Source organism: Leptonychotes weddellii, chromosome 14 (assembly GCF_054177405.1).
Source record: "Leptonychotes weddellii isolate Sample4059 chromosome 14, ASM5417740v2, whole genome shotgun sequence".
Taxonomy (NCBI): Eukaryota; Metazoa; Chordata; class Mammalia; order Carnivora; family Phocidae; genus Leptonychotes; species Leptonychotes weddellii.
In genome coordinates, this window is record NC_138382.1 from 34,803,191 (window position 1) to 34,829,767 (window position 26,577).

General features: G+C 39.3%; 1 long non-coding RNA gene across 2 annotated transcripts in view; it reads left to right on the plus strand.

The window, feature by feature from the left end:
- The window catches only part of LOC115939409 (uncharacterized), a 199,233-nt gene that overhangs the window by 81,308 nt on the left and 91,348 nt on the right, over window positions 1-26,577 (plus strand). Inside the window, exons 5-6 of one of the 2 annotated variants that reach the window (XR_014140263.1) lie at window positions 5,297-5,408; window positions 13,192-14,507. This is a non-coding gene — a long non-coding RNA (uncharacterized LOC115939409). Of the gene's footprint in view, window positions 1-5,296; window positions 5,409-13,191; window positions 14,508-26,577 lie in introns of those variants that run through there. The other variant, XR_014140264.1, reaches the window with a different exon arrangement.

A 26,577-nucleotide genomic window follows, 5' to 3' on the forward strand; every position in this document is an offset into this window, starting at 1 on the left:
TGTTGCTATTCCTTTCTTCCATCTCCTGTTGGGTTTGTAGGTGTTCAGAATGGTTTGATTCCTATCCAGCTGAATTCCTGAGAGGAGACGAAATCCAGGTCTCCTACTCCTCCTCCATCTTGCTCCGCCCTACATTTCTATTTTTATTGGTCTAAAGATATTTTTTATTTCTCTTTTGCTTTCTTCTTTGACCTATTGGTTGTTCAGTAGCCTATTTTTTAATCTCTATATATTTGTGAATTTTCCAGTTTTCTCCTTTTTTTAAGGATTTTATTTATTTCACAGAAAGAGAGAGAGAGCACAAGTGGGGAGAGGGGCAGTGGGAGAGAGAAGCAGGCTCCTCGCTGAGCAGGGAGCCTGATACAGGGCTCGATCCCAAGACCCTGGGATCATGACCTTAGCCGAAGGCAGACACTTAACCGACTGAGCCACCCACATGCCCCTCTAGTTTCCGTCTTGTAACTGATTTTTAAATTCATACAATTGTGGTCAGAAAAGATGCTTGATATTTATTATTTCACTCTTCTTAAATTTATGAAGACTTGTTTTATGGCCTAACATATAATCTGTCTTGGGGAATATTCTACGTGTGCTTGAGAGGAATGTGTATTCTGCTGCTGTGGGATGGAATGTTCTGTAAATGTCTAAATCCATCTGGTCTAATGTGTCATTTAAGTCCAATGTTTCCTTACTGATCATGCCCAAATTCCAGAAATGGTTAATAATGGTGTCAGAATTTGAACCCACAGTCTCTCTAGAACCTGTGATAGGATATTAGATGGCCCTTATGATCTTTGCCCCTGGTTCTGCTCCCACAATTATGATACATTTCATGGCAGAGGGCATTTTACAGATATAATTAAGGTTTCTAATCAGTTAGTCCTAAAAGGGAGATTATTTGAGTAGGACTAATCTAATCATATAAACCCTGTAAAGACAGAAGTATTTTCTGGCAGGTGGCAGAAGTCATAGAGATTCAGAATGTGAGAAGGACTGTGTATACCATTTTTGCTTTATTTTTTTAAGGATTTTATTTATTTATTTGACAGAGAGAAAGAGCACACACACAAGCAGGGGGAGCAGTAGGCAGAGGGAGAGCCCCGATGTGGGGCTCCATGCCAGGACTCTGGGATAATGACCTGAGCCAAAGGCAGATGCTTAACCGACTGAGCCACCCAGGTGCACCTCCCACTGGTTGCTTTAAAGATGGAGGGATCCACAGGAGAAAGGATGTGGTGGCTTGGAGGAGCTGACAGCAATATCTCACTAGTAGCAAGAAAATAGGGACCAGGAAAGAAGTAAATTCTGCCAACAACCTGGATGAACTTGGAGGGAAATTCCTCTCTAGCCTCCTAGCTGACACCTTGATTCTGGCCTTGTGAGACCCTGAGCAGAGAACCCAGGTGAGCCATGCTGGACCTTTGACCTGCATAATTATGAGCTAATGGGTATTGTTTAAGACACTAAATCTGAAGAATTTGTTATGCAGCATAGAAAACTGATACACAGCCCATATGACTAACCCTGGCAATGACAAAGTCCTCTCTTTCCTTAAGACCCCATAGGAAGTGTCCCTTACCTCACCTTGTTTACTCTCCTTTGGGCTTCTTCTGGCTTTCTGGTTTCCAACTGCACTGGCGCTTTTCCAGTTGTTTCTGTACTTCTTTCCTTCTACTGATGTATGTGCTGCCCCCTCTGTCTGGAAAGTTCTACTAATCCACTCCCTTCTTCTAGCCAAGTCCTTTCCGTCCTGCAGAATGGAGTGAAAACACCATTTCTCCAGGGGGACACTTCTCTGGTGCCTCAGACTATGCCAAGTGCTGCCACATGACTCTCTTTCTTGCTCTCTTAGCTCTTCCACCATTTGTAAATATATTTGTATGATTTCCTTTGATAAATGTCTCAGTTGGTCTCCCTTCTACTCTGAATCACAGCATCCTGTTCACAACAATCTAAACAACTTTCTCAATTTTTATTTTTATATTTAGTCATTTGCTTTCTTCTTTATTGTAGAGCTTCTCAACTTAGACTCTACGTTTGTTGAGGACAGGCATCAAGTGCACATGCACGCCGTTGCAGTCTCAGTGCTTAACTCGCTACCAGCTGATTAACCCACTTTAATCACTGAGTGAGGAACCTGAGAAGCGTGCAATTTCCACTTGGCTAATCTTAATCTCTCTTTTCTCTCTGTCTCTGTCTGTCTTTATTCTCTTTCTCTCCCCCTCTCTTTCTCTCTCTCTCTCTCTCTCTCTCACACACACACACACACACACACACACACAGAGTTACACACACTACACACTGTGGGCAGCTCTATTATGGGGCCAAGTATGGTTTCATTTGTGTATTCACTCTTTGCTTTGCATTGTTTTTCTGCCAATTAAGAACTTTTTTTTTTAGTGGTGGTTGCAAGTGGTTAAAATAATAAGACAATTTACTAGATTACTGCATGAGGTATCTGAATCAAGCTCACTTTATTTCAACCATTTAGCCTTTTATAAAACCAATAGGTTAGCTTTTAAAGCATTTAGAAAAGAGATATAAATTGTGATCATGGGGGAAATCTTAAGGAAGATAAAATAGACTAGAAACCAAGAGCACTGAGTTTGAACTTTAGCTGAGCTGAAACTATTATTAACCTCTCAGGGTCCATTTGTCAAATTAGAGTTTGAGACTAGGTGTATACGAAGTTCATTTTAAAATCTAATTTTCCAAAGTTGTGCACCCATGACTGCTTAATTTGGCAATACTATTTTGAAGTTATTTCATGGAAGTAACTTGTATATGATTAAAAAACGATCTATAAGACTAATAACTTTTATAGACATACCTCACTTAATAGTAAGGAATGGATGATTTCCAACAATGTTGGCATTAAGGTGAATTTTTACTAAGTAACTCTGCTTTTCCTTGATCTCTACTAGCCAATTGTAGATACGACTCTCTAGAAATAGTATCCCAAGTAATATTAATGCTAATGCTAAAATATTGATAAATGCTAAGTATGCAGAAATAAAAATAAGACAATAAAATAAAAAGATACACAATAATATTTTTTACGTAAATGTTCATGCTTAGAGAATTTTCAGTTCCTTAAGCTCTATCTAGCTGGCCCATTTTTTCCACCAGTCTCAGATTACCCTACCACATACTACTTTAAACCAAACTAATTCACCACATTTTCCCATAGCATACATCTTTCCTGTGTAGTTTGCTCAGCTTTATCTAGTAATCCTGACACAGTTGGAGATTCTATTTATTCAGTCATGTATTTGACAGGCATTTATTGAGGTTCTACTTTTTTTGCCAAGCAGGAGAAGACAGGAGCACATCAGAAGGAACTGATTACTTAACGTCATCATATTGACCTTTTTTACAAAATGTATTCTGAGACTCATTGCTGTCTCCCACCAAGCTAATGTCTGACAGTTACCAAGAAATATATAAATTTATAAATATTGTTGTATTTCCAGCATTAGCCCCACTTATGAAGTTTATAAGAGAGACTGTAGGGATTCTGAGAGAGAAATCCACAAGTTCCGTGGAGTACAGGAGAGATCAGGGAGTGGCTTCTGTTAGCAACACATGCCTTGCTGTTCATGCAGACATTGCCTGTATCCTGACTGTCGTAATCCTGATAGAGTGGGTAGGAACAGTCGGAGAGGGAAGAGTGAAGAGAACGCATGTTCAGAGCCTTGATGCAGTGGGAGGATTTGGCTGATTGAAAGGAATGAGTCTGATGTGGAGAATTAGGGTGGAAATGGGGGGAACAAAAGGACACCCTGCATAAACTTTCTCCATTCTTCTGTCCTTAAATAAATAGTGTCCCTACATTTGAGTATTTGCATTCTAAATAGTAATTTGAAAGAATGTTCTGAGGTGCGTATGTGTGTGTGAATATAAGTATAAAAGTGAATATGTCAAGGAATTCTTTCAAGGAATTGCAAATTGCAGACTATAGTCAGATTGCATGCTATTTTAATTTTCCTGGTGACAGTTTGCCTGTGGTTGCTTTTGATTCAGTGGTTATTATTTCTTTGTTGTTGCTATACCTCAGCTGATTTTAGAGGAAACATTATATTTATTCATTTTTATTTATTTATACTCGAGTATATGAAATCTGTTTATTGCATCTTTTCCCATCCTTACACCAAACTCCTTTCTTAAATAGTGTAGAATTTTTTGGAAAGTGTTAAACTGTACTTAGCCTATAAAAATGAATTATCTCAAGTTTACATGGATAAAAATGTAATTTTAAGAAGTTCAGAATGTTTCAAGTCTTTGTAATAAATCAGTAGCGGAGGGGGCACCTGGCTGGCTCAGTCAGTTAAGCGGCTGCCTTCGGCTCAGGTCATGATCCCTGGGTCCTGGGATCAAGCCCCGCATCCGGCTCCCTGCTCAGCGGGGAGCCTTCTTCTCCCTCTCCCTCTGTCTACTTGTGCTTTCTTTCTATCTCTCTGTCAAATAAATAAATAAAATCTTTAAAAAAAAACTTAAAAAAAAAAAACAAATCAGTAGGGGAACTGGAATTCTAGTGCATATGATACATAGAAAATAATGTGAAATGGCTTAATTCTGAATTGGAATAGTCACTGGGGCTTATATTATACAAGGGAGTAAGCTCCTATTGATGTTTACTGTGGTGGACTGAACTGAGAAATTATGGTTAACATTTGTTCTCTCTAAAGAGAATATATTTTAAGGAGGTATGAATTTGTTGTTTTGATATATTTTCAGTCCATATTGTTATTTGATATATACTATTAATTCTAATATCACTCTACCTTTTCCTTTTCAAGTAGAGGTAATTCTACAATAAAAGTAATATATGCATACTATTAAAATTTGTGAGAGTATTGAAAAATAAAAGGCAGGCAGCACTGGGGGGAATCCTATGGACTTTTTACATTTGGGTTCAACCCAGCCAGCTTGTCACATCTGAAATTTCATGAAGGCAGCAGCAAAGTCCAAAAGGGGTTGTGATTTGCATCATCTGTGAATCCCTTACTTCAAGATGCACTCCTTCAAGGAATTGCAAATTGCAGACTACAACCAGACTGCGTTCTGTTTTCATTTTCTACTTGACAACATGTTGTGGCTGATCTTTTCTCAGTGTCTGTTATTTTCCTCATTGTTCCTATCCCTCTATTGATTTTAGAGGAACGGTCTTGTAGACATTTGAACAAATGCGAAGAAATGTTTGTAAAGTAAAATGCTATAACATACTAGGGTGCAGGGACAATCTATAACAACTCTTATGAATTACCTCACTTGGTGGCCATGATTTGATTCACAGAGCTGTTTGACCTGGCATGCAGAGCTCTGAAATCTGGTGGAAGAGAAAAGACTAACACTCCTGCAGATTCCAAGTCATTCTCAGAAATGCCTCTCTGGATACTGGATGTATGGTGAGTCTCCATGGAAAGCCCATGTGTAAATTTCTCTGTATTCACTGATACTATAACTTAGGAGTGAAGCTGATATAAATCAAGCTAAGTTATTATTCTTATACGTAAACAATATTTTTTCAGATTTTTTTTTTCCTTTTATGTTGGTTTGGCAATAAAACCCAAACTCAGTAATTAACACACAACGTTAATAAACCCCATGGCTAATTTCCCTTCAAATTCAAAGACATACCAAGAGGAAAATGAACTTTGGATTTTGTCATGTCTGTATCCCCAAAGTAGCTGAACTACAAATTTTTAAATTGTCTTTTGGAAATAATTGACTCTAAGCTAGAGATTTTGTTGGCTAAATTCTGTCCCAAAGCCTTTTTTTTTTTTTTTAAACTAGTGAGTTTATAACTACCGAAAACAAAGAATAATAACAAAAGCGCTGACAACAGTGTAATTTACAAGAGTGGCGTTTGGGGGCTTTTCAAACTACAAGATTTCTGGGAATGAGAAATCCTGGGTTCTTTTGTCAGTCTTGCTACAGACTCCTCTTTTGTAACCTTGGGCAATTCACTTGACCTTCTTTGTGGCTTGAGTCTCCATGGGTGCCCCCTGAAAAAGAGATGCGGCTTTAAACTAATGAGATGGAAGGTGCTGTGAAGGCGCAGAGTATCATAGCCTTTCCATGACTCTCTGGTTTTATTTTTCATGAAGATTATTAACATTTGGCAAAGAGTCATTACTTGACAATTTATTATCCTGTTCAAATCCAGGTAGGTTAAAAGTTTAAACTTTTTATACCAAAAGTCAAGTCTCTTGTGCTTTATAGAAACCCCAGATACCACATGGTTAAAAAAAATGATCATGAATTTCATTCGCAAAGCCTCTTTTCTGGCACATGGGCTCTGCATTATAATGAAATATTCCATTGAAACGTCTGCTCTGGCACCGTGAACGGAGAAAAGTCTTGTGTTTGTATACTCTGTGAAGTTGAACAACAATTTCCAACATATGTTAGGAGAGGCTGCCCTCTTTGGAGATGGGAAAATGGATAGCTCCAGAGGGAAAAGAAAACCCGAGCGCTGAAAAGTTTTTGTTAATCTTTTACTGGTGAAACAGAGCTGGGAACAGAGCAGCCTGTTGGCTGCAGGGGAGGCTGGAGCCAAAAGACCCAGCCCACAGGAAATGAGCACTGTCCTCCTCAGTGAGGCTACTTAAGCGGAGAGAAAACATTTACAGTACTTGTAATTACGATGGTTTTCGGCACCTAAATTGTCATAAATCACATTTATAAAAGCCATCTTCACACCAGTCAAATTTTGAAAGCTGCAAAATATATTCAGCTGGTGGGTAGTTTGAAATGGTGGTACATATGTTTGGAATAAATACATGTTATAATTATGGTTTTTAATACTGGGAGGTTTCTTATGAGGATTTATACTCACATACTGATGATAATGGAGTACATTGTGAACATAATAAAGTAGTGATGGGTGGTATTTGTTCCGGCATTTCTACCAAATACTGCTTGCAACTCTAAGGGATATGTTCCTATGTAAATCCCCATACATCAAGATAAAAATATACTTCTCAGTGTATTTCCTGGAGCAAACTACCCAGAGAGAAAATACCTGCATTTTCACAACCAATTCATGGATCTTAAAACATAATTATGTCTTATTGCATTGTTGATCCCAGAGCAGTATTTGAATTAAAAAGGAGTGCCAATAGAATTGGTAGAAAGTAAAAGAGCTCTATTTTATAGCCAAGAGCATGGTGGAGTGAAATCTAGTTTTAATAAAGACTAGTATCATAATAAGCAGATGAGTCTAACTGGTAATTAGAGTTTTTATTACATATGTATAACCTAACACCAAAGCTAGTCCTACCAAACAGAACGCGGAGGGGAGAGATGGTAATGGATTATACCGATTAGCAGGGTCAAGGAGAAATCTGACTGAACTATTTACACAATTGTGACACATAGGACAACTGTTTTCTGGGCTGTGAGGACCCGGTCAGAGATATCTCTCTATAATAATCTTTCATTCAATTATTCAGTCATTCACCAAATATTTGCTAAGCGCCTCTTACATGTGAAGAAGTTGGCATCTAGCCTTTGAGGAATTCCCGCTTTTGAGAGAAATAAAGCCATAAACAAATAATTGCAACACAGCATATTTTGTGTACTAATAGAGGTGTGACTATAATTTCTGTCTTGACATGCATTTCTATGTAAACACCGTAGTGGATGGCACATCCCCAGGGCTTGTTGCTCCTGGGGACTGGTCAGAGACAATCGCAACGTTAGGTAAGGAACTTGTTTAAAATTCAGCTGGGTCACCGGATTCAGAATGATGTCCTTAAAGCTCTTGGTCTCGCTTCATTTCCATAAGCATTTAAAAAATGTGGATCTCTTCTTACTGCTAAGGCCTGTATTCTACAGGATCCGTCTCCTACTTTGAAAGTTTGCGTCTTGAACAAGTAAATGTGATCAGACTGCTGAGTTAACAGTCTGCTCGGGGAATGCAGGGCCTCGTCACAGTGAAATAGGCAGTAATAAGGTATAATATCGGGATCTTGCTCTCCAAGTAAAGATATTTCTACCTCCATATCCCTACCACGTCAGAAAATGCTATTTTAAAGGTTTCATTCCATTTTTCATTTCTGCTTAGCTGCAAATCAGTTTACCCCTTAGTGTGCTTGAACTTCAGGTCCTTTCTTTAGAGCAGATTTGGACTGGGAATACAGTGAAAAGGGTATAAGAAGGAAGAAGGGGATGATGCACAAAGGGGAGCCTGTGAAGGGACACCAGACTGGAGGTTCTGGAGACAAGCCCTACCTTTCTGGTTGGCTTGAAGGAGGCTTGTGGGTGGGCATGCGCTCTTTTTAGGTTGCCAGGCTCAAGGCATGCTGTGATGTTGATGGCAATAGCCTCTGTTTAGGGTACTGGAAATCTTCCTTGTTTTTTAAGCCAAGTTACAAAGGTGTGTTATGGAGTAGCACATCTCTTGAACAACCATTAAAAAATATCTGAGAATCAGTTTTGCCAGACTGTGTGCTAGGACCTGGAAATAAAATGGTGAGCAAAATAGGGTGTGCTGTCATGAAGTTTGTAACCTAGGGGAGAAGTCAGTGGCTAAGTACTCTGAAGGAATGGAACACAACTGCATGACATGGCAGCCAGGAAAATGCATCATGCAGAACTCTTGTGATGGGGGACATATCTGACCGATGGCCCAGTGCTGCCCTCTGGATCCATCCCATGCTAGCACCAAAACTACACTTCCCAAGGGCTGCTACTCTCCATGAATGAGTACAGTGGGGTACTAATGCAAACCTATTCCTGCAACATAACTTACTCTTCCAACTCATAGTAACACAGGGTAGAATGGTGGTGGCCAGGGGCTAGGGGTGGGAGACATGGGAAAATGTTGGTCAAAGGGTGTAAACTTCCAGTTATAAGATGAATAAGTTCTAGCAATGTAATGTACAGCATGGTGACTAGAGTTAACAATACTGTATTGTATACTTGAAAGTTGCTATGAGAACAGAGCTTGTAACAGTCTCACCATAACAACGACAATAACAAAATGGTAATTATGTGGGTGAAGACTGCGTTAACTAACCTTATTGTGGTAAATACATCGCAGATATATGTGTATCAGCTCATCACCTTGTAGATCTTACACTTACACAGGTGGTATATATCGATTACATGAAGCTGGGGAATGAAGAGCTAGATGAGCCTCAGTGGCTCGACTTCAACTTCCTTAGAACGTTGCCGAGGTCTCAGGCTCTGCCTGCCCAATCTTCATAGGACTCAGACTGGACATCACCGTCTGAGGCTCTCCTGACTTCTCTAGCTCCCTCCCCTTATCCTTCACAGGCATCTCTTGCTCAGCTACTCCTTTGTGTCTGCTTCTCAGAGGACCTGACTAACACATGGTGTCCTGAGTCATCTGAGAAAACAGGCAGCACGCTGGGGACTGAAAATGGCTAAGTCAGCACCTGACAGGCAAAAAATGCCATCCTGAGTAGCATATGGGACACAGAGAATCCCTAACACACAGTGGTGGCCCACTTGCTAACCATTACGCTGGTGGTGAGCTGAGAACATGTCCTGGGGGAAGGGAGCACCCACAAAAGTGCCCCAAGAGGGAAGGGAACATCGACAAAGGTGCCCCAAAAAGCATGAAACAGAAAGTGGGAGGAGGGAGGGTGATGCATACAGGGCCATGGAGCACACTGGATGCTGCTCAATTGTGGAGACACCCTGCAGAGGGATGATGAGAGAATGAGAGCTATTAACAAGGTTAAAGGGAAAGTGCAAGAGCCCGAAGTCCTCTTCAGTAGCTTATCGAGAGGTCCTTAACTCTTTCCATGGAAGAGTTTACATTGCTGAGTGGCAGATGTGAGATCTGATAGAGTCCCAGAGACCCCTGGAGATGTTTGATGTTTGAGTGCTCAGCCAAGGTAGGGCTGTTACGCTAAAGTCAAGGCTCTGACTGACCAGGAGACCCTGGGCCCCCAAAGATTGGATGGGGGACGTCTGGATGTTGGCTCTGCAGACTTCCATGTACCCTCGGAGATTGCCTACCTGTCCCACTCTTCCCTAGGAAAAGCTAGCACTTCTCCTGTGTTGGAAGACACAACAAATACTCATTCCTGAAAGGTAACAGGTGTTCCCCTCAGAAGTTGCTTCCACCTTGCCTTATCAGACCAAAAACTAGAGTTAAGCTCCAGCATAACTGGCTGGGGATATGCTGGGCCTGATAAGGGAGGAAGGAAATTACCCCTGAAGAAGTGGTGAGAGCTAGCTAGCTAGCATATACCAGCAGTGGCTAGAGAAGTACCTCTGGGTTTGGGTTTAGTCTGTTTAAGAATATATGACTGAATAAGCAAGAATTCTTTGACTTTAGGACACGGGATTTAACGTGCTGGCAAGGATCCCAGAGGATAGGACAAATTCACTGCTAGCGTGGCTCCTAGAAGCATAGAAAAAGTGCTGGTCAATGCTGAGCGGAATGGAAATGCCTGAGTTGTCCCAGCACATGATACAGGAAGGAATAAAGAGTCTGAAAGAGTTAGTCCTACTGGAATGGGTATACTAGGCCAGGTCAAAAGGCTTTCTAGAGAAGATGTTCAACAAGAGGGCCCAGAGGACGCTCTACTACCAAGACCATTGGAAATGAGCTGGCAAGAGGGGTATTGACATCACCACACATTCAGGGGTGATAAGCCCTGGTGTGAGAGGGGTAGAGCAGGCCCCTGGGATTTTGGAATGTGGTCCCATCCTCTGCAGCAGAGAATGATATGCCTTGTGATTAACAGCCCCTGGCATGTTACTTGACCCTGGTAGAAACACAACACTTGACCATGGGACACCAACTGAGTATGTACCTATTGCTGCCCAGTACTGGTTGTCAGCTTCCAGAACTACCAAGTCATGAAGCCCTGTTGGCCCCACAGCAGCAGCAGTAGGCTATCCCAAAGAAAAGAGCTACTATCAGTTCATTCATCCATCCAGGTGCAATAAATACTTGATGTTCAATGAATGAATGAATCAATGAATGAACACAGAGCATAGGAGACATCGAACTCCATCTGATAATGATTCGTATTGGCAAGATGGGGATTAAATTGTTGCAGAAGTTGAACCTCTAGAACCGTCTAGTCTCTAGTAGAATACTTGAGTGAGACAGAAAGGAAAATTTTGCCCAACCTCTATTATGCCAATTCCAGAAAGAGAGGACTCCATCTGGACTCTGAGAAGGTTACTTTGAACATAAAGTGACTTCTTTTAGAATAAAGGATTCAGTGAGGTCTTTCTCTATTTCAGTGTATCAAGCAGACCAAGTTGTGGCAAAAATAAAGGTTGCACTGTAAGCCAGAGTGGCAAATGCATTTTGTGGCAATCTACTTTCTTATAATTCAGAGCAGGCATTGAAGGGAACAAATGAAAGGAGAAGAGATAAGGTCTTTTGGATTAAAAAAAAAAAAACTAACTCAAAAATACTTTGCAAAGTGAGTACAGATGTGCAGTCGATGGCATATTTATCTCAACAGCACTTTAAAGGACATTGTTGGTAAATTGGCACCATTTAAAAGCAGTTTGCCCTTAACATTAGTCACTTTCTATCCTCTTCCTTTTAAATAAATGCTAGTGTAAGGAAAATATTAACAAAGATGATGCTGTCTGATTCATTTGTAAGGCTATCCATGTGATAAAGAGAGAGGAGTCTGTCTTTAAATGTGCTAAACCAAGGAAAACAATAGATTCTTGTCATAAATTATAATGCTGACATTTTTCATGTACTTTACCTACATATTAAAATAAGAACTTTGCCATAAATGTATACTAAAGAAAAGTTGCATTCTAAAACATATTTAGTCTTGTAATAAAAACTGGTGACATTTCTCGTTGGATTATTGGCTTAGTTTTTTTTTTAAATCACTGGTTAGACTATTCCTGAGCTCTCAGAGCAAAAACATTCCGTAGGAAGCCAAGAAATATAATTTTAGTTGGAGTATAATTTTCCAGCTGTTGCAAGTAGGCATATTTTGGCATGTTTCAGAACTAATGAAATGTAAGGAAATATTAACCAGCTGATGGTTGAGTCCGTTTTTATTTTTAACGGCTGGAAGACAAGATTTACAAGCCACTGATTCTTATCTTATTTCACAGTACCTTTGTCACAAATAAAGGCAATAACTTGGTGTCATAAAATCCTGATGCCTCTCTTAGATCTTTGGAATATGTGCTCATGAAAGTGACTCCCAGGGATCTGGACACATCTCCTGGTTTTCCACTTTGCTTGTGAGATCAAGAAAAATGAAATGTAAGGGTTGAATTTTATTCTGCATTTAAAGTAAAGATCTCACCCAGTGGGCAATAACTGAATATCAACCAAAATCAACTGAAAGTCCAAACTGATCATTTTTGCAGAAAACAGCTCAAATGAGGTCCGTGTTAAAAATGATCACATCTATTCACAACCCTAATCAACAGAAGCTTTGTCCATTTTGTGGTGGCCGACTTTAACACTAGCAGAGGGTAGAGCCAACCCATTCGGCAGTCTGGTGAAGTCTCCGAATCTCTTCTCAGAATAATGTTTTAAGGGCTCCTGGGTGGCTCAGTCATTAAGCATCTGCCTATGGCTCAGGTCATGATCCCAGGGTTCTGGGATCGAGCCCCACATTGGGCTCCCTGCTCCGCGGGAAGCCTGCTTCTCCCTCTCTCACTTCCCCTGCTTGTGTTCCGTCTCTTGCTGTGTCTCTCTCTGTCAAATAAACAAATAAAACCTTAAAAAAAAAAAAAAGAACAATGTTTTAAGTTCTTATCTAAAGCATGTTCTTAAAGAATAAAAGAAAACAGATGGTATTACAAAGGAAATCAATTACTGAAATATAACTGTCAAACTATTTGAAACAGTTTTATGAGGTAGTGATATATGGGCTTTTTTATTATGCATTAAATAAGTAGGTCTAGCAGCACATCTTGTAACTACCATAATTTCAAAAGTAGTGATGAGTGCAAATATCATTTTTGAAATATCTGTAATAGCTATACTGTGTTATGCAAATATCCATGATTTCTATTAATGTCAACATCATAGGTACAGTATATGCTAATATTGTTTACATGCATTATTTAAGAAATGCTACTTTTCAGTTACAGTTTAATGAAAATAATGATGTAATTAATGACCTTTCTGTCTGAATTCACTGATGCCCGGAATTCTGGCTCTGGTGCAGAAACGGGACCTAATTCGTGTTATTTTCTCTGTGGCAGGCATTGTGCAGGGTCCTGCGCATTCACTCACCTCACCTCAGCACATCTCTGAGGTGGGTCACTGTGCCTCCATGTTATAAACAAAGACTGAGCTGCGGAGGGCATGTCACCCAAAGTCCGGGATTCAAATGCAGGTGTGGCAGATCCCAAAGCCAACTGATCCCAACATCTTTTTGCTTTACTATTCTTTTTCCCTAGATATTCTGTTTCTCATCACTAATCTAAGGCTTCCATGCCTCTGTAGCAGTTACCTAGCTCTTTTTTTCTTTTTTTTTTTTTAAACAAAGCATGTGTGTGTGTTTATGCCAAGTAAGTTCAAAACCTTTGTGGAAGCAAGTGGAATATAAATGATAAACTAGTCCTGTGCTTATCAGTGTTCTAACTAAACCGAGGTCAGTCTCATTTGGGGCTCCCACATTTTATTTCCCTCTTCTCCAATCTGGTCCTTACGTTATCTAAATAGAAATGAAGCTTGGTATTTACTATTCCCCCAAATGATGAACTTCACTACATTCTGCTGACAAAAAGCTCTTTCATTTCATTCTCCTTTAATAATCAGCCCCCATTTATGAAGTAAATGGGCAGCTTCGTTCCAGTAAGACCTCTACCTTCCCCAAGTCAGAAAGGGAACCAGCAGCTGCAGCTTGATCCTCCCAGAGTTTCCAACCTCAGCCTTGCCTGGGAGAGACAGTGCTCCTTCTAATAAGAGGTCATTCCCTCTCCTGGGCTCATTATGAGCTCCTCCTGAGCAGAAGCTGCTGGTTCTGTACAGTGCCAAATTATGTGAGGTGGTTTTTCTTACTATGTACTAGTGTCCACCAGGGACGGAATTGAGACCACTAAAATAATTCTGTGTGGTACTCTAGGCCTAACACATATTTAAGAGAAATATTTGGATACTTGGTGTATTTTAACTTCAGGATAGAACTCTTAGCAATTCCCAGATGAAATTGTTTATGTAACTTAGAGGAATTCTAAACATGATAAATGTATCATACACACGTCTTGATGTCAAGGATAGAATTTATCCAATGTAAGATCAGACAAGTTTAATAAACCACTTAAGTGTTATAAGGCATGCTTCATACTTGGATGAATTATGTCCCTATCTGTGGTTCAATGTATATGTTCTATCATTTTGAATATTGAATAAAAAAAAACCTTATATAAATAATGTGAAAGGTCTGATTTAAAGCAACAAATGCTAATAAAACCAAATTGAAAGCTGACAGACCTTCCATAACTCATACAGATTGCTTAAGAAAGGTATAATAGGAAAGGTATTAAAGATGGAGTCCTGGAATTTTCCTTAATAAGTCTGTTTAAAATCATATTGAGCACCTAAATTAATCAAAGGCAAATCTATTAAATTTGCAAAATTTTCAACAACAATTATAATATTTGGTTTGCAACATCTGGTTTAATGACTAATTTCCCATCCCTGTTTTCCTGAAAATATATATTTCTAAAAGATTGACCCTTTAGTTATGTTTTAGTACACCAGTTGTAGAGATATTCCTTACACTTATAATGAGTTGCATTTCGGCTAGAAGTTCCTATAGGGGAAAATAATTTAAACCAAACAAATGTAATTCTTTTATATTATAGCAATAGTATTGTAGTGCGTTGCATCAGTTGAGAACCTGAAGCCCAGCTTCTTGTAGAAATGACCTCAGATAAAGCTTCTGCATTATACTACAGATCAGAAGTTAAGAAAACACCTAATTAAAGATAAGAATTTGAAAAAAACAAAACAAAACATCTTTCCCTGTGAAAATTATCACAAGCAACTTTGAGAATGTTTTCAAGAGACCAAAATCATTTGATGAACTTTTAAAGAAATTGATTCAGCAATATCAGTTTTGTCACTCTCTTGTTTCTACCACAAATGACCCTGTGGCTACCATGGGTAATAGGGCACAAAATTCTTTTACTGCTTTCCAGACAGAAAGTCTTTCTGCTTTCTGGAACTGCCACCTCAGCACTCGGCTTCATCTTGCACCATGATGTTATGTAAGGCATCGCTACCTTTAAAATGCATGAGCCAACCCTTATTTGCTTTAAATTTTTCATCCTTTCATCTTTTGTCACAATGTTGTTTCACCATGTCAAAAAGCTTCCAAGCTTTGGCTTGAGGAGTAGCCAAACTGAGAGCTGAATTAGATCCTTACTTCAGAAAATCTTAAATCTTTCCCATCTTAGCCTTAAATCTAACCACTTTATTTGACTTGGTGGACAACAACTATCACTAAACTATTTTCCATCATTTTAAGGGCCAGGTGTGTAGTATGAGTACTGGTTTGAGCTAATGAGACTCATGTTTTCAAGAAACAGAGCAGAAGGAGTACTTACAGAAAGGGGCATTGCTTTAAAAAGTAATCCCTTTGGGAAGTCCTATACTTAGTCCAATAATGATGTTATTTCTCAAAACAGTTTTGGAGATTTTCCTTTGGCCTTCAGAGAGAGAGTACTGGTTGCAAAGGTAAACAAGTTTTATTTCTTTATAGGCAAGGAAGTATAGGTCTCAGACTGCAAAATGAGCTGTGCAAAAAATCGTAACTTTATTCTAACTGAACTTATTTTTAATCTTACTCAATTCAGGTTGGTTTCAGTCAGTCATTTATTCAGCCAGCTCAGGAATTTTTCCCACCATTTTCTCCTTGTGTTGCCTCTAAGTTCTAAGACTTTAAGTCACACCATTGTGTTTGTGAGATAGAAGGGGACCACTGGTCTTCAGAAGTGATCCTTTATTTGTGGTGGCACTGACTGGTCCCGGGAAGACTGCTAGGCTGCTTGAGGGTCACCCTGAGCCTATCTCTTGCACCCCTCTTGGGATGGGAAGACAGGGAAGCCCAGGAAATATTTGGATGCATTTACAATCAAAAAGTTATTGACAATAACTTTTATGCTTACTCGGGTTCCACTTGGGAGATGAGACACAAGTCTTCCTTTACTTGGTTCCTCGCCCTGCTTGGGCAATTCAGAATGTCTTTGGGGTATAACAAACGTCATACTTTGATCATCATCACATCATTTTTCCAAATTTATTGCTTATAGCGTTAACTTTATACTCCGAGTCTTTCAGGGTTGTGATTTTTGGTTCACCGACATGTTTCTCTCAAACTCTCCTCTGTCATGAGTTTCAAGGCATCATAGTGTACGGGAAAGAGCATGGACTCTGGAGGCCCTCTTGCCAGAATTGATTCCTGACTCTCCCACAACACTAGTTTTGGGACCCTGAAACTTTCTGTGCCTCAGTTTTCTCCTCTATAAGAATAGGTACGGTGATAATAGTGCTTGCCTCATGTTGTTATGGGGCTTAATGAGGTAATATTTATAAAGCGCTTTGACCGGTACCTGCACATAGTAAACAAGGAAGCATTATGTATTATTAGTTGCATTTCAAAAATAAATTCATAAACTTCAAAGGGTAATAGCCTCTTTCTTTTTTCTTTCTTTCTTTCTTTCTTTGTGCTGGGATGCTATCTGAATGGTGGGAAGAAGAACAAGGTAGAAGGAAAATTTGGAGAGAGAGAGTGTGTTGGTTGATTTTGTGTTATCAACTGTACTTGGCCATGGTGTACCCTGATATTTGGTTAAACATCATTCTGGGTGTGTTTGTAAGGGCGTATCTGGGTGAGATTAACATTTAAATCAGTAGACTGAATAAAGCGGATAGCTCCCCCCAGTGTGGATGGGCCTCCTCCAATCCATTAGAGGCCTACATAGAACAAAATGTGGAGGAAGGGAAAATTCACTCTCTGCCAGACTGTCTTTGAACTGGGACTTTGGTCTCCTGCCTTCAGATGTGAACTTGTACTGGAACGTATACTATCAGCTTTCCTGGAGTCTCTTGGGATTCAGGCCAGAACTATACTGTCAGCTCTCCTGGGTCTCCAACCTACTGACTGTAGATCATGGGACTTCTTGGCCTCCAAAACTGTGTGAGCCAAGTCCTTGTAATAAATCTCTCTCGCGTGATATATGTATGTATATATGTATATGTATATATATGTATATGTATATGTGTGTGTATATATATACAGTAGATAAATATATATCTACATAGATACATATTTTATATATCAATATATATTTTCGTGCGTGTGTGTGTGTGTGTGTGTGTGTGTGTGTTGGTTCTGTTCTCTGGAGAACTCAGACTAATACAGATGCATAGAACAATATTTCAGAATATTACCCATCCACAATCATCGCAAAACTCCCCCCGCCCTGTTTATTTTTCCCCATTTTGCTTCATTTTCTTCTTTTTTTTTCAGCTCAGTTTAGCTAACTAAAGCTAGGAGTAGGAATAAATAAAGGAAAGCCGATGGGGCCAGACTAAGTTGGGAGTTTAAGGTGACTCATGATATTGGTATCTGGACTTGGCCTGACAGGATCTTATCCCTGAAAAGTGTGGCTGTCATGAGTTTATAACTTAGGGTACAGTACGCTGTGCCTGTTCAGGACTACCTCCACACCCAGAAAGCTGAGAATTGATTCTGTTAGGCATATTTTAATTACTGATTTTTAAATGACATCTTTTACTAGAAGATTTATTTTCATCAGAGACTTGAGATAAATTATGTGACTTATTTAAAATGAACATTTATTATTGGCAATATCAAAATTGCTCACGTTAGAAGCTTCGGGTTCACGAGATCCTATTTGTCAAAGAAAAAAATCTGTTACCATGTGTTTCATCTTGCTTCTGTGATTTATAGTGAGAACTGAAAATCGGAATCTTCTGTGTACTAATCCTCTTTCTAATGCTTTGTCTTGTTGTGGTCTTTGGCATGTCATTTGATCTCTCCTTGACTCAGATCCTCATTGGTAAAATGAAACCATTCATAATATTTGCCTCCTACACGATTGTTGTGAAGATTAGTCAGTTACTGTTTGTAAAATTTCTCTAACCAGAGAAAGAACTGTATCACTGTGGACTATTAGAATGGATATTGCCCATATTTTCTTTTTATAGGATGGCCAATCTTTAACACACCCTTCCAGTGAGCTTTGCAAATCAACAGATTTAGTGTTTGTGCACCACGAGTGGCTACATATAAATTTTTTTTTTATCTGTTTGAGAATTCAGGCAGCTCCAATATATTAATATTATTATTCCCCTTTTTAAGAATTTTTTGTGGCATATGTAAACACACTTATGCACACACATACACACATCTGTCCATGTATTATCTGGGTGGATGGTTTTGTAATATTTGTAATGTGTAATGTGGCTTTGGGTAAGTTAGCAATTTTAATTATCCATCCTCCATGTGTGGTACCAAATTTTGCCAGAATTTAATAAGGGATTGCTTTTTTTGTGTTTGTTTGGTTGTTTTCTTAACAAGGACATGGGGAGAAAAAAGAAAATATAAGATTAAGTCTTTACTTAGGAAAAATAGCACGGCAACTAGTCTGTTCAACCTGCAATCGTTTAAAAGTAATGATATGGACGAAACACTCTAAGACAAGTTTTGCACTTGGATTATCAAGTTCCATTTAAAGATGCTGCTAGATTTCAGTGGGCAGTGTACAAGAGTATCAATTTTCTTATTCTGTAGCGGTTTTCAAGTATGCAGAGGGAGGTTGAAATGACAAATAGGCCCAATATTTTCTCTAATTCTGTTATTTATTGCTTTTCTAGTTCACTATATCAAAACATGGCATGTAGTGTGTACCCATCTACTGATCACATCAAGTTCAATCAAGGAGGCAGCAGGGGTGTACCAGGTTTTCCAAGTGATAAACGTCATTGTAATTGTCCAGTGTTCATGGGAAGGAAGATTTTCAATAAATAGCAAATGATATTAGCAAGTGATCACAATATTTTGAATCTAGAAATAAGGAAATCTGGATAGAAAAAATACTTAGCACCCACTTAACTGCTAAGGTCATTATTCAAGGCAGATAGAAGGATTTGGAGTTTATAAATCAATACTAAAAAGACTAGAAGACAGCCACTGCTGTAAAATGCCTGGGTGGATGGGTGTGGAATGGGAAATAGGGCAAAGAAGAGCCAGTGGTTTGGAATATAAGTGTGGGGCGGGAGGGAGGTAGTGGTGACCGTCTCTCCTAAATGACAGTTAGGTGAAAATGACTTATTTGAACATGGGAGTCTTCAGGATTCCGAGTTTTATATGTTTCTAAGAAATGTTAAGAGATAACTAAATGAAATCTTTTCTTCATCGCATTATAAGCCCTGGAGATCCTGGGAGAGGACATGGAAAAAAAACGAACAATATTTGGGTTCTTTACTTTCTAGGAGATCTTGACATGCTTTATGCCTTTCCTCTCTGATTTTCCATTTTCAGTTGGAAGAGACTTAAGGTATGGAGAACTAGGTATGTTATTAAATGCTCCTTTTCCAGCTGCCTCACCCACTTTCCCCACAAGTTAATTTCTCTTCCTTCCTTCCTTTTCTTTCTTTTTTTTCTCCTCCCTCCCTCTCCCTCCCTCCCTCTCTCTTTCCTTTAAGTCATTATTAGTTTGGGCAGATACATGAAAATATCCTGGGATCTGCCAGGATATAGGCAACTTAAATGTTACTTGCATCTTACATCTTGAAAGCAGTTTAGAGAACTACAATATAACGAGTTGTAGTTTTTACAAATACAACTGTATTTTATAGTATTTTTTAAAGCTTGACTTTCGAAATTCTGACTTCAACCCTGCTTGAAATAAGGACTTTGTATGCAAAAACCCAATCTCCCAAGTTTTTGAAACTCAAAACAGGTGTGAGTTTCATCCGATCCAACTCTTCTACAATATAATGAATTTTTAGCCGAAAGAACGTAATAAGGATGGTGTTCCCAGGTTGGACAGAACTTGAAATAGGAGTATATGTTTAGTGAATCGTTACACATATACTCCTTTCAGATATATGCACATACACACAAGACTAGTAAATGCGATCTGTTAGAGGAACTCAGAGGAACAGGGTAGCCCTTCCCTTCAACGTGGTTTCTATCAATTGTGATTTCCTGTTTAGAGATTAGCCTCCTCTTCTTACCTGAAGATTTGAAAACCTAAAATAAACAGAAGACCACACTCCCTGAAAATAATTACCTGATACTGATTGTTGTTGCTCTTCTGAAACGTTTGTCTGTAGAAAAAAAAAAAAAATGCTCTCCTCAAATCTCAGTTCTAAAGAAAAGTTTCTGAGTTGGCTGGGAATTTTGTAAGCTCAGCATCCTCCAGGCCAGACCGAAACACGAGGCTTCAAATGTTTTTAGAGCTAGCTTGAGTCTTAACGGTCAAATAAGTCTCTCAGAAGTGGAATAATTAGAAGTACTTTGAGAGCCCATTCACATCTTTTATCACTTAGAGGTAACTGTGCCTTCACAGAGCCATCCTTTTCCTTCTCCGGAACATGTGTCTGACATTCATTAGGACAAGAAAGATTAAAATGTGTTCTTGAATGAATAGTGGTTCAGAACTCAGGAAAAGAGACAGGCTCTCACAGAAATACGCTGATTGTTTAGTTGTAAAATAACGAGGCGAGGGAACAGGGACATACACTGTTCGGTCTAGCTCATAGCTGCGGCTGCCAGCTCACCAAAAGAGATCACATAGTTTGGCCAAGCTAAGGACTAGACCACAGCCAGGAACTGGAGGGGTAGGGAGGAAGGCATGCAGCTGAAACACACCCAGCCTGATCTCTGCAGAGCCCAGCGGCAGGATCTGGTAGACTTTGCACAACAAAGGGTGTCCACTACCTTCCAGCCAAACCACCCTGTGCTCCTCCCGAGCTGCCTGCTTCTGACCAAGACTCTCAACACCCCTTCTTGCTGGGCTGCCTCTCTTCTCTCTGGAATCTCTTGCCTTAGCACCTCTTTGGCCCCTCCAAACTGGACCACTCCTGGGAGAGCATGTGCTTTGCATGGAATAATAAGATTGACTGCACAAGTTTGAATAGCCCTGTGATGAGAGCGCCTTCAAGCCACGTGACAGAAATGAAATAGGAGTCATACTGGCCACACCAGAGGAGAATCAGATTCTTCTCGAGAGTTCCAGTCCTGGTCTGGTTCTCTGAGATGCCTTGACTCATCCTTTCTTTCTCTCCTCATGAAGTTAGGAATACAGAACAGCAACACTTAAGTGTGGTAAGGGAGAAGGGGAGAATGAAGAGTGGGTGTAGTCATTTTCAAAGATGCTTTATCTGTAAATCTCTTCCTGGGCAAAAGTTTTGGGAAAAGCGAAATCCCTCAGCCCAAGGGAAGCCTAAGGAGTTATAAAGAAGTCTTGGAAATCCCCTGGGAAGAAAAAGTTATCAGGTAGAGTTTGATTTTGTCTTTGTTGTCAAAGTTTTGGCTCAGGCAGTTGTAGCAACAAAAGAGGTTCCAGGCTGAAAGCAACAGTGGGTGATCAGGAAATGGATTTTTCTGCATCCGGCAAGACCTGGTATGGAAGGGAGGAAAGGCAGAGCAGGCTAGCCTCAGGAAGCACAAGGACTAGGGAAGGCAGGGTGGAAAGGGATGATGCTGGAGTTGTCAGCGAGCAGGGGAATGAAAGCCAGGGAGGAGTAGGTACACAAAGGCAAGTCGGGGAACCAGCTTGCAGGCAGACTTCAGGCAGTTAAGATCCTGGAGGAAAAAAACAAAGCAGCAAGCCAAAGACCCTGCAAACGATGATAAACCAGGTGAGCTGCAAGAACTAAAAGCCAGAACCAGGTGTCAGGTCCAGATGCAGGGAGTGGCTGGGTGTTGGGGGGGTGGGGTGCGCAAGACTTAAGCCGCAGACTTGGTGGTTCCTGCCAATGGGAGCACCTTGATCCTGAGGTATCGTTCACCCCAGCCAGGAAACCTCTTACCTGAGATAATTCTCCTATAACACAAGTCTAGTCATGTTTTTCTTCTAACTAAATCCTCCCACTGGCTACCTACTGTTCAAACAAGATTCTTCACAGTGTTTTTGGTGAATACTAGTTCTGTGAATATTAGCTAAAGAAGGGTGTATAGTCAAATAACATGGGAATTCTACAGACTGTAGTTCCTTCTGTATAGAGAAATCTTTTGTAGAGATTTCCAATGGAGAGAAGCATTTTAAAGGCTCTGAGAAGTCCCGCAACAACTTGTTGAATATTGATTAATACTTTCCAAATACTTTTAATTGTGCAGCACCTTCTCTCTTTTTTTTCCATAAAATCTACCAACACTGATTTGAAATGCTCTGAGACCTATGGGGGGAAATCTATCTTGCTTAGCCTGAAGTTGTTAAGGATCTTTTTGGTCCAGCCCCTCTCTATGTGCTCTTGCTGCTCGTCTTCCATTCATTCTCCTTGTGGTTTTTATGCTCTGATAAAACAAAGCAGACTGTTGTTCTCACACATGTCACTATATTCTGGTCATCTTTTCTTTTTAACAAAAATATTCTCTCTGCATTTTCCCTAACCCTGATTTGTAAAATGTTACTTATTCAAAATCCTGCTCAGATATCAACTCCATAGAAAGTTGTCTCTTTGCTTTAGAGCAAGGTTCAACAAACTTTTTCCATAAAGGGCCAGATAGTAAACATTTCCAGCTTTGAGGCTCCTGTGGTCTCTGTCTCAACTCTTCAACTCTGCCGTGTAACATGAAAGCAGTCACAGAGAATCTGTAAATGAATTGGCATGGCTGTGTTCCTATAAAACTTTACTTACAAATATAGGCAGCAAGTTGGTTTTGTCAGATGCTGTAAATTGACAACCCATGCTTTAGAGTCATATTTTATACAGTTCTTGAGGAGGCAGAAGTCTCTAGATGTAAAAAAATCTTAGGCCTCCATGTGAGAATAGTATATACATGTATTTAGTTAGAATACACCAAGAGCCGAGAAAAAAAGCAAATGTAACTAATGAAGCATTAGATACTCCTTAGAGTTGTTATTTTAGACTCTTGTCATTGCAGTCAATGGCAATAACTTTATGTAAAAGGTAACATAAAATGAGAAACTCTTCTATAATGTTGGTTTAGGAATCAGCTCTTAGAAGATATTACCAAAGGCAAAAATGTTTACTAAAACCTGGTTGAGACCCTGTTATAAAGGAACAATTTCTATCTAAAGTGCTAAGCACGCATTAGCTACTTTAAAAGGATCTCTGCTTCCCCGAACTGCTGCCTGAAAAAGAGAATGAACTAATATAATTGCAAAAGAGAAATATAATGGGCCTGGTGAAGCTTATTGCCCTATCTGGAGGATTGGCTGCTAGGGATCATCAGTATTTGGGGACCAGAAAGGGAGGAATCAGAAAGCTGGAAGAGAGGCAGAGAACTTCTCTGGAATGGAAGTGATTCAAAGGGCATCACTGGGGATTATTCCTGGGGAAAATGATAGGCAGGAATCTCTGATTAAGTAGAGGTAGGCGATGAAATTTATGGAGCCTCTGATTAAAAAAAATGACAGGAAAAAAAACAGGTCATGGTAAAGTTCAGGAAGAGGGGATTGTGAGTAATTCCACCGGACAACCTGAAGCCTTTTGGATGGCAAGAGCTCCAGCTCCAAAAAATGCCCCCTCTCTCTTAAAGTCACAGTTCCTTGTGTCCAGCTTGGGGACGATGAAAATTGTGAATGGCTGGCTGTCCGTTAAATGTTCAGGCTTCCCTGTCCATGAAATAGAATTATTACAGGGACATTTCCCAGCCCCACTTACTTGCTTGTAGGTGGAGGCATGGGACTGAGTTCAGGCTAATGGAATGTGGGTGGAAATGATTTACATCACTTCTGGGCCTGGCCCATAAAATCTCCCACTGGGTCCTCCACTCTTTCTCTACCCCATCTGCTGACTAGATTTGGGCAATTTCAGATACCATGTGTTGAAAGCAGCAGAGCTTCTGTCAGCTTAAGTCTCTGATGGGCTTGATGGAACAGAAAGTATCCCCTCCTCATTCAAACACATAAAACCACAGCATAAACTTCTATTGTGTTAAGCCATTGAGATTTCAGAGTTTAGCTACTATGAGAGACAGCATTTACTTGATGAGTGTAAGCAGAAAATGAGCATTGCTTAATAACTAAAGGTGTTCCACGATGGAAAGCAATTCTACATAAGAACATGGAATCCACTGAATCAGAAAACAGGGAAGACACTACAATTTGCTAATAAGCCATTATTTTCAACCTCAAATAAATGCCACTTCCTTTAACAAATCATATTTTTGGAAATAAATTGGTATGTTTGTCACCATCTATATTGCCAAGTTAATTGACTGAAAATTCCACTTCTTTTGGAAGCTTTAGGAAACAAACAAACAAAAAACAGAGTAAAAGTAACAAAAATTAAAAACCAAGCAAACATGGGCAATATAGAAGCCTCATTGCTTAAAAACAAACTAAAAAAAAATGAAGTTAAGCCATTTTGAGAGGAAAAATACCAGACATAAGCCAACTGAACAACATGAAGATATAATTAACCAGATCAATTGTATTGTCTAAGAAAACCATTATCAGCATTTTGGTATGGAAAACTACTCAATTTGGTTATCTATCCCCCCACCAAATCATGGTGGAACCCATTTGAAAGTCATTTAAATTTCTTTATTTTTAACTTTTCTATTTTTTTGTTCATAAAGGGGTCATTAAAATAGTATGATTTTTTCCCTCCATTTTATTGATATACAATTGACATTCAGCATTGTATTAGTCTAAGAAGTACAACATAATGATTTGATATATGTGTATATTATGAAATGATCACCATAGTAAGTTTGGTTGATTTCCATCACCTCACATAGTTACACTGTTTTTCTTATAATGAGAACTTTTAAGATCTACTTTCCTTTTTTTTTTTTTTGAGAGAGAAAGAGAGAACATGAGTGTGGAGGTAGGGGCAGAGGGAGAGGGAGAGAGAATCTTCAAGCAGACTCCCCTCTGAGCATGAAGCCCCACACACGGCTCTATCACAGGCCCCTGAGATCATGACCTGAGCCAAGATCAAGAGTCAGCCACTTAACCGACTGAGCCACCCAGGTGCCTCTAAGATCTACTTTCTTAGCAACTTTCCTATATATAATACAGTATTGTTAACTATAGTCACTATTCTGTACATTACATCCTCAGGACTTACTTCTTTTATAACAAGGGGTTTTTACCTTTTGACCACTTTCCCCCATTTCCCCTGTCTCTCACCATGGCTTCTGACAACCACTAATCTGTTTTCTGTATCAGTGTGATTTTTGAAGACAGGTTTTTCTAGGTGGGTTTATGTTTGTGTCTTTGTGATGAAAAAATCAAAGCAGATAGTTGCTGACAGATGTTCTAGGTGATATAAAGTCCAGTTAGATCATCACAGACAGTGTATTCAATCATAAATAATCAGGATTTATTAAGCTACACTGGAGAAACACAACTTTGACAGCTTCCTAAGATATCCATTATTATGATAACACTAAACATTATTATCCTTTTCTAGAATTGAAGCAAGTATAGTGTAGTGGTTTAGAATATAAACACTTCTGTTCATCAAGACATCATTACGCAAGAATAAAAAGGCAAACCAGAGTACGGGATAATTGTAAGATGCATCATGACAAAGGATCATATTCAGAATATATAAAGACACTTAAAAATAAGTGAGCAAAAGATAAACAAACTAATAGAAAAATGCACAGAAGACTTGAACAAGTACTGAACAGCGTGCTCAACAATATCAGTTATAAGAGAAATACAAACTAAAACCACAATAAGATATTGTTACACATCCAACAGAATGGCCAAAAATAAAAAAGCCAGACAATACCAGGTCTTCACAAGGATGTGGAAAAACTGAAACTCTCATACACTGCTGGTGAAAGTATAAATTTTTGAAAATTGTTTAAAGATTTCACTTAAAGTGAGCATACACATGCTCCATACTCAGCAATTGCATCGCAAGATACATATAATATGCCCAACATAAAAGTATACGTATGTGGGGCACCTGGGTGGCTCAAGTCAGCTAAGCAGCTGCCTTCAGCTCAGGTCATGATCTTGGGGGTCTTGGGATTGAGCCCCATGTTGGACTCCTCGCTCAGCAGGGAATCTGCTTCACCCTCTCCCTCTGCTCACCTCCCACTCACGTTCTCTCTCTCTCAAATAAATAAATAAAATCTTTTAAAAAAAGTGTACGTATGTGCACCAAAATACATGAATAAGAATCTCCATAGTAGCATTATTTTTAATAACTTCAAACTAGAAACCGCTCAAATTTTTTCAATAGTAGAATGGAAAAATAAATTGTGGCATAGTCATATAGTAGAATACTGTACAAAAGAAATAAAGTAACTACTTCTGTACCTAAAAACATGGATGATTTTAAACTCATAATGTTGAGTAAAAGAAGCCAAAAAAGAAAATACTGTATGATTCCATTTACATAAAGCTCATAAAGAAGCAAAACTAATCTCTGGTGTTAGGAATCAGGGTAGTAGT